Here is a 13173-nt window from a genome sequence, read left to right as displayed (position 1 = left end):
TATATCCTGTAATGGGACAGCCAACTTGAGTTAAAAGCAACACCACACTCAAGATATGTGTGATTGGAACTTGATTTAGGGGCAATACGCAAGTTAACTCTGCAGGGAAGACAAGCCCTGTGAGTGCTTTGTCACCACAAGAGAAGGAGGGGTATTTAATTTTATTGTGGAGTTACCATCACAATTAGTGCTACAGTGGTGGGTGTGGGAAGTTGAGGCTGCCTAAAAATTTGAAAGACTGGAAATTCATTTTTATGAGAAGTTCTGCTACATTGTTCCACAAGACTGAAGTAAATTCTGGGCCACTGCAAGCAGCCTGCTAAACTAGATGCAGGAGCATCCATGCCTTCCATCCACGGTAGTCAGAGTCTGGTCCTCTACTGCCAAGAGACTTTTGAATTTTTATTGACTTTACAACAAAAAGGCCTTACAGTGGACTTATTTCCTGGGACATGTTATCTTGATAAGCTTGGGCTACCTCTTTAAATGCTTAAATGATAGTGCAGGAGTGAGGAAAAGCATACTACTATAAATGCAACCAACAACTGCTTGAACATACCTCCGATCCTGTGTTGGCAGGCATTCGTAAGCTTGTGTTAATAATGCCTGCTTTGCATACATGCAGCAGTGCGTTTTACACTAAATCTCTGTTTAGTGTAAAAAAAAAGTGTTTTTCCCCATTTGGAATCCATCTTGGAACCCCAAGCGGAGGTGAGAAGAGGTGTGGGGGAGATAGAGAGAGGAATGCTGGTTGTCTGCCCAGCAGGGAACATAGACACACCATTACAGGATGCCGGAGGGGAAGGATGGTGATTTTGCATGCACAGCAGGATTAGAAGGTGTGACAATAGCTGCAGCTTGCTATGTGGATGTCAGAGGGGGAGGGAAAAAGGAGAGAAAGTTGTCATGCCCTGAAGGGAATATACAAGCAGCATTAACAGAGGTGGGGGTGATAGTACCCATATCCTGAAAGGAAGCTACAAGTGGCATTTCTTAAATCCATCTTCCACCAGACAACAGATTGGTCTTACATACACAATGGGCCCTTTATGTCATATTCTTCCAAATATAACTAAAATGGTGAATCAAGTCCTTGCCTGGCTGAGGAGATCCTTTCTCAGCTTCCTCCCTGTCCCATTCCTCCACAGTCTGTTCCTCTATCTCCTTCTCGGAATCTTGGGTTTGAGCAGTGTGGCCATGGTTCCCCGTTGAGAGCTTTAGCTCCTCCACATTTGGTCATCCCCAGGTTCTCCGTAGTCAGTCATCCACAAACTTCTCCAGAGTGTAGACAGGCACCATTCTTGGAGTATTGGTGTGCACCTGGACAAACTGCTCATGCAGTAGCTCCTCAGGCTTTTACTAGACTAGAAGTTGTGGTCCTTTGTCTGGTGGTACAGTATCTCTAGAGATTTGATCTTGTCCCAAGACTGGTGGCAGTAGAGTGGATCCCTTCCTCAGACAGATTTGGATTATGTACTGTCCTAACACTGCTGATTTGGGGTCTTGGATCCAAAATCTTAAGTCCTACTGGAATCACATCAGAACGGAATAAAATGCTTGGTATCAGCCACAGGCCAGTTTGGTGGATGCTGGGGAAGAAGTTTCTACTCAGTCACCATTGACTAAACGAAAGTGCAGAATAAGAACTAGAACGTCATACAAGGAGGGGTCCAAACATTCAAGTGGCTATTTATATGGTATGGAGATTATCTTCCCCATCTCATGACCAGAAGTTGACACAACAAATATACCTGAGCAGCAATTTGGGGAAGACATTAGGAAACTCCTAGTACTCAAATGGACTGTACCTGAGTCCCTGCTGAATCACTAACTTGAGCATCAGCGACGGTCAAGCATCACTCAAGCTCAAAGCACCACTTACTACAAGCTAGACTGTGTGTAGATGCAAGTAGGGTTGAGGGGAACACTAGAGTTATACCTCTAGCTAACGCTGTAGTGAAGACATGGCCTTCGTTATCTAATTAACAGTTGTACAGCTAAAACAATAAAACTTAACTTATGAAACCTCAAGAGACTCCTGCTAAGCCATCACACATTATATTATGCCATCTCTGAAGAACATCTTAAATTGAACCTTTGTACCTTTTCTTTTAATATATTTCCCTTATACTTGAGAGGTAGAAGCAGTTGTTTGAGAAAAGTAGTTTTATAGCCTTCTATTGTTTATTCTTCTTATTCATTGGAGCAATCAAAGAACCTTATTCTATATGTCGCAAAACATTCTTAATATAGTGTCCAGGGAAATACTCAGTTCAAGGAAGTTTCTGTTTTAACTGTCTGTCTGTCTCTCTCTCTCTCTCACAGACACACACACACTCTATCAATAGTTCCATAGCATACTCCCAAACAAAAGGAATAAATAGTCCTTTGTGGTTTTTTGGCTGCCAGAGACAAATGCAATCCATGTTTAACAGAGATCATACAAAAATAATTGCCCAAAGTCTCCTTATATTTTGTTGTCAGACCTCTCAACTAGCTTGTGCTCATGTAATACACAAGGTGTGACGAATAGCAAATTGTCAGAAACAAAAAATATATTTGTGTTTGAAACTTAATATGGTGTGGAATTCATTACTGCATAGGAGAACGCTTTTTCTAACCTACTTTCATGTTTCTGAACATTACATACTAAAAACATTAAAAGAACGTCTGAATATCAGTCTCCCCAGTCTCAAATTGGGTACTCAGAAAATGAGGAACACACAATTAGTGACCACCTGTAAAAAGTTTGGAGTAAGTGACTTGCCCAGCATCTATAGGAACTCTGTTGCAGACACAGGGATAGAGTCCAAATCCCCAGGGCAACTTTCAACTATCTTAACGATGAGACTGTGCCTTTTCCCTTTCTTCAATCCTCTGCCTCATTCAGCACACACCTTCCCACTTCTGCAACAAATAAAGCAGGGGGTCCTCCAAGCAACAGCCTGTGTTACTATACAACCCAGATTCATTCCCAGAGCATGGTCCATCCTGCACACTAGGTGATCACGTAATTAAAGACTGAATGATAATGCATAAACACAAGTGGGCCAAATCATGTTTATACAGATAACCTTGCCCTCAGGTCATCTTCTCTTTAGGCTCTGAATGTAAGTACATCTCCAAGTACTGCTTGGATAGATCCAACCTCATTTTTGCACTGCTGCCCCAAACCATAACCACAACTTATCAGCTTGCAGTACTGGGTAAAAATCAATATGGAAATACCATTGGCTTTCCTTTCTCTGTAGTGGTGATGTCTGAGCAGTTGTGATTTTCAGTGTGGCACAGAGAATTTGAGAATGTTACTTGCCAAATCTTGTGAATCACTAGGAGACATTACTGAAAATTTCTTTACACTCACAGATTTCAGACAAATCATCCTGACCGGATATATTTATTCCAAGGTAGATGTGCTTCAAAATTAGTTATTCTACATTTTAAGCAGAGCTGGCCAAATAATTCATTGCAAAATATGTTCATTGCAAATCTTGACATTTTTCATCAAAGAATTACTAGTGATTTTTTTAATTCTACCACCAGCTGTAACTAAAGTCAGCAATGATCTCCCGAAATCAATGGCTTTAGAACACTGTAATAAAACCACATTTTACTGCTCCTCTTCAATCACATCAGACTTAACCTTCCTGTTACTGACTTGAGAGTACTGCATGACTGCTTCTCCCTACTTATCTACCCTCATTAAGTTCCAAGTTCTCCCGCGTCTCTTTTGCTCTGCCAGTGACGCTACCCTGTCTTCCCATTTGTCACCTTATTACACCAGTACAGTTTCTTCAGCTGTATTACCCCTTACAAATGAAAGAGCCTTTCTGGGCTCATCTGCTAGCCCCCTAACTCTCTCCACATTCAAGTCCCTCCTGAAGATTTCTCTCTGTCACAATGCTGATAAGAAACTTGCCAATGGAAGTTGTCAGGCATGAGGAGTAACTTGGGCATAATTTCCATGTTCCTTCATTCCTTCCTTCCATCCATCTATCAATATATACATAGAGAACAATGTCAGTATTTATTAACAAGTATATCTGTATAACTGCTTATCTGTTGCTTTTGTTCCCCCTATCCACTGTCTGGATTGTGAGGACTTTGCATCAAAGATCGTATCTTCTTCTATGCTTCAAAGTGCTCAGGTACACTGTGAGTTATTATTATTAGCCAAAGACCTTTGATTTAGCCAGGCATAAATTACTCCTCCAAATAACCCCCAGCAAGTGCATCAAATGTAGTAGTGTCTGTCAACTGGATTGCAAGACAGGACATTGACTGTTCTGTTGGCCTTGGGAAGTCATTTAACCTTTTGGTGCTTCACCTTAATTGCCTGCCTCACAGGGCTGTTGAAATGTCTAACGTAATCACTTTGAAGATGAAAAAGTATTATTTAGCTGCTAAATATTATTATTATTATCACCAGAGCAATCATGCACAGCTTTAGTAGCATTAAAAGACATTGCCTTGTGGATCTATACTCAGGACTCTGTTATACCCTTCCAGCTCAATGTGTTTTCTGATCTGTGATTATGGGAAGCAGCCCCAAAGAAATGGGATAAACAAATAGTCACATTAAAAGAGGATTGTCTAATTTTAAGAACCCTTGTAACTGTAAAAAGAATTGAAACTTAGAAGCCTCATCAATAAAAACCACTTGAACATTATTTATGGTCAGAATTAGAATCAGAATTCTTTTGGTGGAGCCTTGCAGTTTGAAGGAAAAATATATATATTAAAAATCTTCTTTTCAGTGATGTTATTCTGATCGCCTGAAACTGACATTCTACAGGACAATGCATTTAATCCTCACTTTTGTTGGCACATCTCATTTTGGCAGAGTATTGCATTGTTCTTTAAACAGTACAAATTGTCATTTAGTTGAACAGTCTTGTCAAATTCTAAGCATTTAAAATTATGTCAGTCCTCAAAAATCAAGATATTTAAAAATATATTAATTGGGAGGCTTCTTTTTATTTCCCACCTCTTTTTTTTTTTTTAAGCTTTTAACTTGCAGTCAGGTCTACTCTACACTCTAGCTTTTCTCTGCAACCATTAGGGCTAAACATTCCCTTCTATTTTAAAAACAAATTCTGAGATTCTACTAGATTTCTTATAGAGGCACTGACACTAGGAACTGGGGATTTAAGAAAAACACAAAATATCTCAAGACTCACAAAAAATGAACAGAATTGGCAAAACTTGAGTGAAGTTTCCAACTTCCAATTATTTATTTTTTCTCCCCATCTTAGTGTCTGGCTCATCTCCTCAGCTATTGTTTGTTACTTTTTTTGTCACCTTCTGTTTCTCAGTGTTTTTGTTTTTTGATAATTTCTGATTGTCAAGATTTCATCTAACCTCTGTCTAAATGTCCCTTAAATAATATGTTTTTGATTTCTTTTCTTTGCTCCTTTCTCTTTGTTGGCATATTATCTCTGTGCGTTTGATTTATATGTGCTTAATTCTCTCTTGTTTGCCTCTCCCCAAACTGATCTTTAACATTTGTAATATCCTTCCCACTGGAATTTGCTTTGCCTGTTTGGTCTCAAAGCCTGAATCTGTAGACCTTCAGGGCACAGTTCCCCACCTATCTCAGTAGCAGACTCAAAATATGAAGAGAATTGTCTTTTTGGCTAGAGCAGGAAGAAGGAGGCAAAGCAGGGGCCTTAAGCTACTGGGGTCTTCACAGGCTGTGGTAGTTCCCTCCCCCAACTCCCCTGTGTTGTGAACAGTGACGGTAGGACACAGACTATTCCCTCATTTCTCCCTACCCCTTTTGGAAATCACTGTTTGCAGTTGGGCTTTCTCTCATGGGGGAAGCGGGGAGAGAAGCAGGGCTCGGAGCAGCAGCAAGGACCTTCCTTATGGCAGCATCAAGGAAGCCCTTGATGCTGAAAGATAGGGCTGGACTACAACAATGCTATTATATGTGGGTAGCCTGAATTAATTGTACCAGGTTTGGGTGAGTAATGGTATTGGAGTAGAGTTTGGTGGCTCAATTAATTACACTGGGGTTGGCCTGAATTGTCTTGGTGTGCAGGGGCTGGGTTAATTGCAGGGAAAACCAGTGGATGGTCTGAATTAATTTTCCTGGAGGCAACCTTTAGAAATACCTCCCTTCCCTCCCCAGAGCCCTTCACCATCATGCCTCCAGAGAAGCCGAGGCAGGGACATTCTCTTCAGCTTCCCCACCCTATGCCTCCCAGCAACCCGAGCAGAGACCTTTTCTCCAACTTTAATCTCATCTGTAAAAGTATGCTGCTCTCTCTCATGATTTCATTGGGAGTCACTTGCTATTTGGTGTTTTTCTGAAAGCTCTATTTCCTGGAATCAGATAATTCATGAGAATTTCAATTTTCCCTTCTTTTTTAAAAAGGGAAATTTCTAAGTCGCCTGTTTGTGAAGAAACTTTGAAAATGTGAACCTTAAATACCATATGATAAATACAAAAGAAGTAAAAATGTATTATTGAAAAATATGTAAATATTAAGCAAATCTCATGAATTTTGGTGGATTTGACTTATGATCTTTGAACACTTGGAGTTGGCAAGTATATATAATGACTGATTTAATGACTTCATGCTATTTAGTTATGAAACAACTTTTCAAACATATTTTATCCTTAAAAATATAATCTGTCAATTATGGCACAACATACAACAAAATGCAGGTGTTCTATATTTTGGTTGATTGGCACATACTTTGATGGTTTATGTCACCTACTGGCAGGTTTGAAAGCTTGGAGGTATGCTTAACTTTAAACACAATCAGTTGGTCTGCTCATTTGTGTAAAATTAAGTAAGTGTTTTCAGGATCAAGGCCTAATCTGAAACAAGACATAAAAGTGAACATAAACAATTTGTAAGAGGATGGTAAAATCCATGAGTAAAATTATCTCTGAAAGTAATAGAAAATCAAAGTAATTTTTTTAAACCTGTGATAATCATCTTACTTTCTCTCTCTCTCTCTTTTTTTGCTTTCTACGAGCACTCAGGAACTTGTCATAATTTTCATTTTCATCGCATTGTCTCTGAAATGTGCAGGTGACAACATTTATCTCTCCACGATGTAAATGTCCTGACAGCTAACTTGCAAGCATTTGCTTATCTCATCATAACTATTCACAAAAAGAAAAGAAGTACTTGTGGCACCTGAGAGACTAATAAATTTATCTGAGCATTAGCTTTCATGAGCTACAGCTCACTTCAGTAATTCCTAATCCCAGTTGTACAATTCCTGTTTTTTTTTTAATAATAACAAGAGTACCTAGCTGTTCTATAGCACTTTTGATCTGTAGTTCTCATAGCACTTTACAAAGGAGGTCAGTACCATATTCCCATTTTATAGATGGGGAAACTGAGGCACAGGGAGGGACATGACTTGCCCAAGGTCACCCAGCAGGCCAGTGGATGAGTTGGGAATTGAACTCAGGTATCCTGAATCCTAGTCCAGTGCCCAGTCCAGCATTTAGGCACAGGAAAATTTCACGAATCACCATAAAAGTGGATTTAGAAATGGAAAGGCAAAAGCAGGATATTGCTATTCCAAATAGTCTCCATGTTTACAAAAAATGATCAAAATTGAAAATATATTTCATACCAAAATAGTTAGTATAGTTTACTGGTTTAATAATAGAAATATATATACATGCATGTAATATCCTTTAAAAATCCTTGCCTAAATGAAATGACAGAAAATAAAAAGGTAAAGGTGAATTATTACCTTATGTTTTTATTAAAAATGACAAACTGCAGAAAAATTTTCAAACTTTAATTTTAAATGCATAAACTTGTATAGTTTGCTACTGCAGTCACATTGTTATTTTCTCATCTGCTTTGCAATATGTAAGCAGCGTGTTTTAAATCTCATAACTAACCATTACTGTGTCAGCCTCATATCAATTCTTGCATAAGGTGTTTATCCACCAATTGAATTTGCACATTCTGAAGGTCTCTGTTCAAAAGGTAGGTCTCAGACTGATCATTAAAGAGTGAATCTGGTTGCCCTTATTTTAAAAAGTCTACTGAAGACATCAATACTAAGTATCTGGATTTAACTTAATTAATTTTGTTTTCCATCTGATGTGGGGACATATGACAGGACAGCTTTGTTTTCCATTATTTTATATAACATATGATCCCTTCTCTGCAGATGGATTAATTGCATTTGCAGTAGATAGTGCTGGTTGAAAAAAAATGTCAATTAAATGTTACCCTGGTTGAAATGAGCCATTTCGCAACAACAACAACAAAGTTTTGCGGAAACATATTGGCTTAGATGAAAACTACATCAGGAAGGTTTCTCAGGTCCAGGATGGAATTTTTGGTCAAAATGGGAGAGAGCCTGGTCTTAGCAAGTGTGAAAAATCAATACACCTTCTATGATCCTGAACCTAGATCATCTCCTAGACCTCAGATGACTGCCCTATCCACAGGGCTACTGGAGGAGGAAAGGAAGGCAGGAGAAGGAAGGCGTCTTTCTCTTTTCTGTTTTTTAGTGAAAGATCCTGAAAAGTCTCATTTTTATCCTGTGTAGAAATAAAGTCAGCTACTGTAACTTACAGACGATTACACATTTTTTCTGAAGGTTCCAGTTCTACAAGATCAGCCATCACAAACAGACCATATTAGGAAACTGAGCTAACTTTTGTACAGAATACCTTCTGCCATGTCAGTGGAATTTTTTAATTATTGGAGCAAAGAAGAAATGTGACAATGAATACAAAGGAGGTAAAGCCTGCACTACTAAAAGAATATTTAAAATCTTAATATACTGGCAAGACATTGACATAATTTTCAGGATAATCTCTATTTTATTCCATAGATTCCCTTAAGAAAATATGATCTCAGTAGTAAAGTAATTAACAGTAAAAGAAAACTGGTATCTGATAAAGAACTCTTGCAAGAATTTCTTTCTTGGGTCCCTGACTATGGGAATCTGTCTCTTCAACTCCACTAAAACTGGCTCTACTAGTGGCTTTTGCCTGGTCACTTCACTGTCACTTTCAACTCAACTTTCTTCTCCAATATCATATCCATTCCCAAATCCTGCATAATAATTACTACTGAAAATGTTACTTTCTTCTCCACCCCATCCCTATAATTCACTTATTCTTTGGTGATCTTTCACTTCTACCTGCTTCTCAGCTTCCTCTTCTCCAGTTTATTAAGATATTACTTCTAAAATTATCTTCTCCCACAACAAAGAACTTATCACTCCCTTATCAAATCTCTTCTGTGATTTTCCTTTTCCACACAAAATTTCCATTCTCAAACATCTGCACAACTCAAATCCTGCTTCTATCTCAGTTTTTATTTCCTTCTATTTTCCCTCACTTCTTTCTATCCATCCATGCCATCATCCTAACTGCTCTTTTTGTATCTTTGTTTACAGTGTGCCAAACTGCAGGCTCTTTGAGGAAGTCTTTTAATTTGTTTGTATAGTACCCATCACTAGGAGACCTGACCCTAAATAGGGCCTCTGGACTTGACTGCAATATGCCATAACAACATTAAACTTAAATAATGTAAGCATCTGAACTTGCTCTCTGAGTTAGGTGCCCAATTTGCATGTACGTATCAGGCTCTTATTTTTCAAAATTTAGCTTCTAATGTTTTGGTAGAAAGGGTGGATTTTTAGAGAAATCCCTGACAATATTACATTCAAAATCAGGAAGAGCCAGTCAATAAGGTAGGCTCCCTGGCATCGACTTTATAAGTATAGGCTGATTTTCAGTTAGAGACATTATATTATATAGAACTGCACGGGGAACTAAAAGATTACCTTCTGAAGAGACAAACATTAAGAAATCTCAGTTAATACTAACTGCTACAAAAGAGAAACAAATAAAAATTATATCATAACTTTGACATTTGTGTAGGATACTTTAAACAGAATTAAGGTAAACAAGATCAGAAAATAAAAACAAAGTAATAAATGTTGAAAATCATTTAGGTGAAATAAATATTTATAATTATGTATGTTTCTAATTATCTGGGGAAAAATCCTTCTCAGAGTCAAGTGGAGATATTTAGAAATCAGTACTAATATTAAAAGAATGCCAGGTATTGTGGAGTGGTAAATCTCACTTGTAAAAGCTTTTACGTTAATTCTGATGATTTAGAAATGGTGTCTGTGAACAGTTTATGAAAAAATGAAGCCTATTTCTTTTAGGCTCAACTTTACTCCCACCCCAAAAGCAGGGGTGTCTTTGCCCTCCCTGTATTTCATTCAATATTTCTGACAATGGAAATTACAACATCTATTTTTATTATATACACACACACACACACACACACACACACACACAATGTGATTGTCAGGAACCAGTGCACAGAGGGATTGCTATCCAACAAGTCTTCACAGAGGGAGTGGACTAAGACATTACAGGATTTGAACTGCACCCTCAATGATAATTTAAAAGAATGCTTCCCTGAAAGTGATGTGGTGGTGGGGTTTGGTTTGGTTTAGTATATAATGGTTGTTGTTTTGGCTTAAAATTACAGGGTTTTTTTGGATAAATGAATTGTACATGACAATAATATTTTAAACTTCATATGTATATCCTTAAATTTACAACAATATATGAAGATACATCACAAGCATAATTGAGCTCTTTGCAGTAATTTCAAGTGTATACTAGGACTGTAATTACTTAAGTTAGTTAACTTTGAATAGCATTCATTGGCTATGTCATTCATGACAGCCTCTTCCAAAAGTTAATGGTAAGTCAGAGAAGAGGAATGCTGATCATCTTTAAAATGAATAAGAAGATTCAAATCCAACTACTAGATAAATCTGATGTTATATAAACTGATGATGGGTATGTCTACACTGCAATAAAAGACTCACGGCATAGCCACAGCTGGCCTGGGTCAGCTGACTCAGGCTTGCAGGGCTCAGGCTGCAAGGCTACAGAACTACAGTATAGACCTTTGGGCTTGGAGAGCCCATGAGGGGTGAGAGTGGAGTGGGTCTCAGAGTTCAGGCTCCAGCTTGATCCTAAAGTCTACGCTGACACCCAAATCCTGCATCTTGGCAGGCGGGTAGACTAGATGACCTCTGTGGTTCCTTCTAACCCTATGATAATGACCAGGGCAGCATTTTTGGAATAATTTTTTTGAGCTTCAGGGTCAGCAGTACCTGGGATCATGTAGGGTCTCTACTGGAAGGGTTTGAAACTGTGAAATATACATTGGCAGGGGTAAGCAGTTATATTAAACTTGTGAAAGTGAAAGATGGATCAAGGAGGCCTTGGCGTAGCCAGTAGCCTATGGGAGGGTGGCAAGCCCATGCTCTGCCCAGAGGACACTTTGAGGGCATACATGGCAATAAGACGGGGGAGAGATGGGCCACCCTTTATTCACAGTGACAGGAGTCCCCGCACAACATACCAGTTTGTTATGGTGTTGAGACAGGGACTGACGAGGCCGAGGTTTCCAGCTCATGAATTTGGCTCCCATTCATTCAGGTTTGGGGAGACAACAGCAGTGACACAGCTAGGTACGGGAGCTGGGGCAATTCAGACAATTGGCTGTTGGCATTTGAAAGCATATAGAATGTATATGAGACCTCAGTGGAGAGTCAGCGTCAATTTTTTGTTGTGTTCTTATTCCAGATGTGGGGAAAAGGGCCACACAGATGATGGTGTGGATCTCTGGGCACAGTATTATTCACTGGGTGCATAAGTGGGCATTCAGGTTGCCTGAGGATTCGCTGCTGGGGCTTAGTGATGAAGCAATCCCGAGCTGGCATAGAACAAGGGGCATGTTACAGAACCAGCTGGTGCCACTTGTATACACCGTGGGGGCTCATCAGTAGGCACCATATCAAATAGTGGTGCACCTTGGAGAAAGTGATTTATGAATTTGTAAAGGGGTAGTCTTAATGCTCAGAGTTAAGAGGGACTTGAGGCAGATCCTGGAACTTTTTCCAGGAGTAAAAACTGTGTGGTGAAACATCCTTCAATGCAGGGTGTGTCAGGGAGCTGTGAAGGAGGTATATGAATAGGGACATGACCAAATTCATGGAGATCATAAGGGAGGCTGGTAATCTTGCATTCTGACATAGCATATGAGGCAACAGAATTATTCAGGGGGAATGAGGTTCACCTGTCAGACTTTGGCACAGACACATTTTTGTCTGATATTAAAGAGGGCAGTGAGAGATGTCTGGGAACCCAGCTGGGGATGTGGGGGAGGCAGCCAAGCTAGTTGCTGGTGCCTCCTTGTGGTGGATGTCCAGTGCAGGTACTCTGAAGGGAGGGGACACAGAGATCACATGGATGGTTTGGTAAAGACTTTAAAGAAGGTGTTTGTTAAAGGAGTGGAATAGGGAGAGGTTCAGGGCACCTATGACTGGCAAGGCAGGAAGCCAAACACCCCCTCCTCTATAGCCCACCTTGATCCTCATTTGGGCTGGCTGGGGACCAGGACAGAAGTCGGGGGGGCTGACGGAAGTCCCCAGGTAGATATTGAAATGATTATGGAGTTACCTGAACTGTACTCTTTAATCTGCTGGGTACTTCCGGACATCTAATAATAAAGTTGTGGCCTCATTAAGCCATAACCATTGTCTCCTGTCCTCCTCCTGATATAGTCAGACAACAAGGAAAATAATGTAAATGGGTATCATAGTAACAAGTTGTTGCAAGAAGAGGAGGCAGAGTTTGAAAAGAGAATACTGAGTACTGATTGCGGTCACAGAAATAATCTAAGTTGTAATTCAAGAACAAACTCTTACAAGTAGCTATACAGCATAACGACAATGTATAAAGTTCTTGTCTGTCTACACAAAAGACTTTTTTCTTAGCAGCTGTACGTTGATGAGTCACTGTGCAATAATAATGAACAAAAAGTTCATCATCTTGAGAGACAAACTTGATCCTGTAACTGAAAAGGTAAGTTTTTTTTATAAAAAAATCTGAGAATTCTTTAGAAATATATTCATTCAACAATAGTGCAATCTGGCAAACACAATAGATAACAGCATGATGGAATATCCACTGTAAGCCTTTATTTTCTACAGCTTTCAACTCCCTCAAGGTTGCAATGCAGAATACAGGTCACAGCACATGAACATACTTTTGTATATAAGATACAATCTGTTTACTTTTTTCAGATGTATAAGGCTGCTACAAAATAATGGGTGGTATGCATCATCACTCTGTAG

At 39.2% G+C, this 13173-nt stretch overlaps 1 protein-coding gene across 1 annotated transcript in view; it reads right to left on the bottom strand.

Annotated features, from left to right (window-relative positions):
* Window positions 1-13173, bottom strand: part of IL1RAPL1 (interleukin 1 receptor accessory protein like 1) — a 543775-nt gene that overhangs the window by 509158 nt on the left and 21444 nt on the right. The window lies entirely within an intron of this gene.

Source organism: Eretmochelys imbricata, chromosome 1 (genome assembly GCF_965152235.1).
Source record: "Eretmochelys imbricata isolate rEreImb1 chromosome 1, rEreImb1.hap1, whole genome shotgun sequence".
NCBI lineage: Eukaryota > Metazoa > Chordata > Testudines > Cheloniidae > Eretmochelys > Eretmochelys imbricata.
This window is presented reverse-complemented; position numbering and strand designations above follow the sequence as displayed.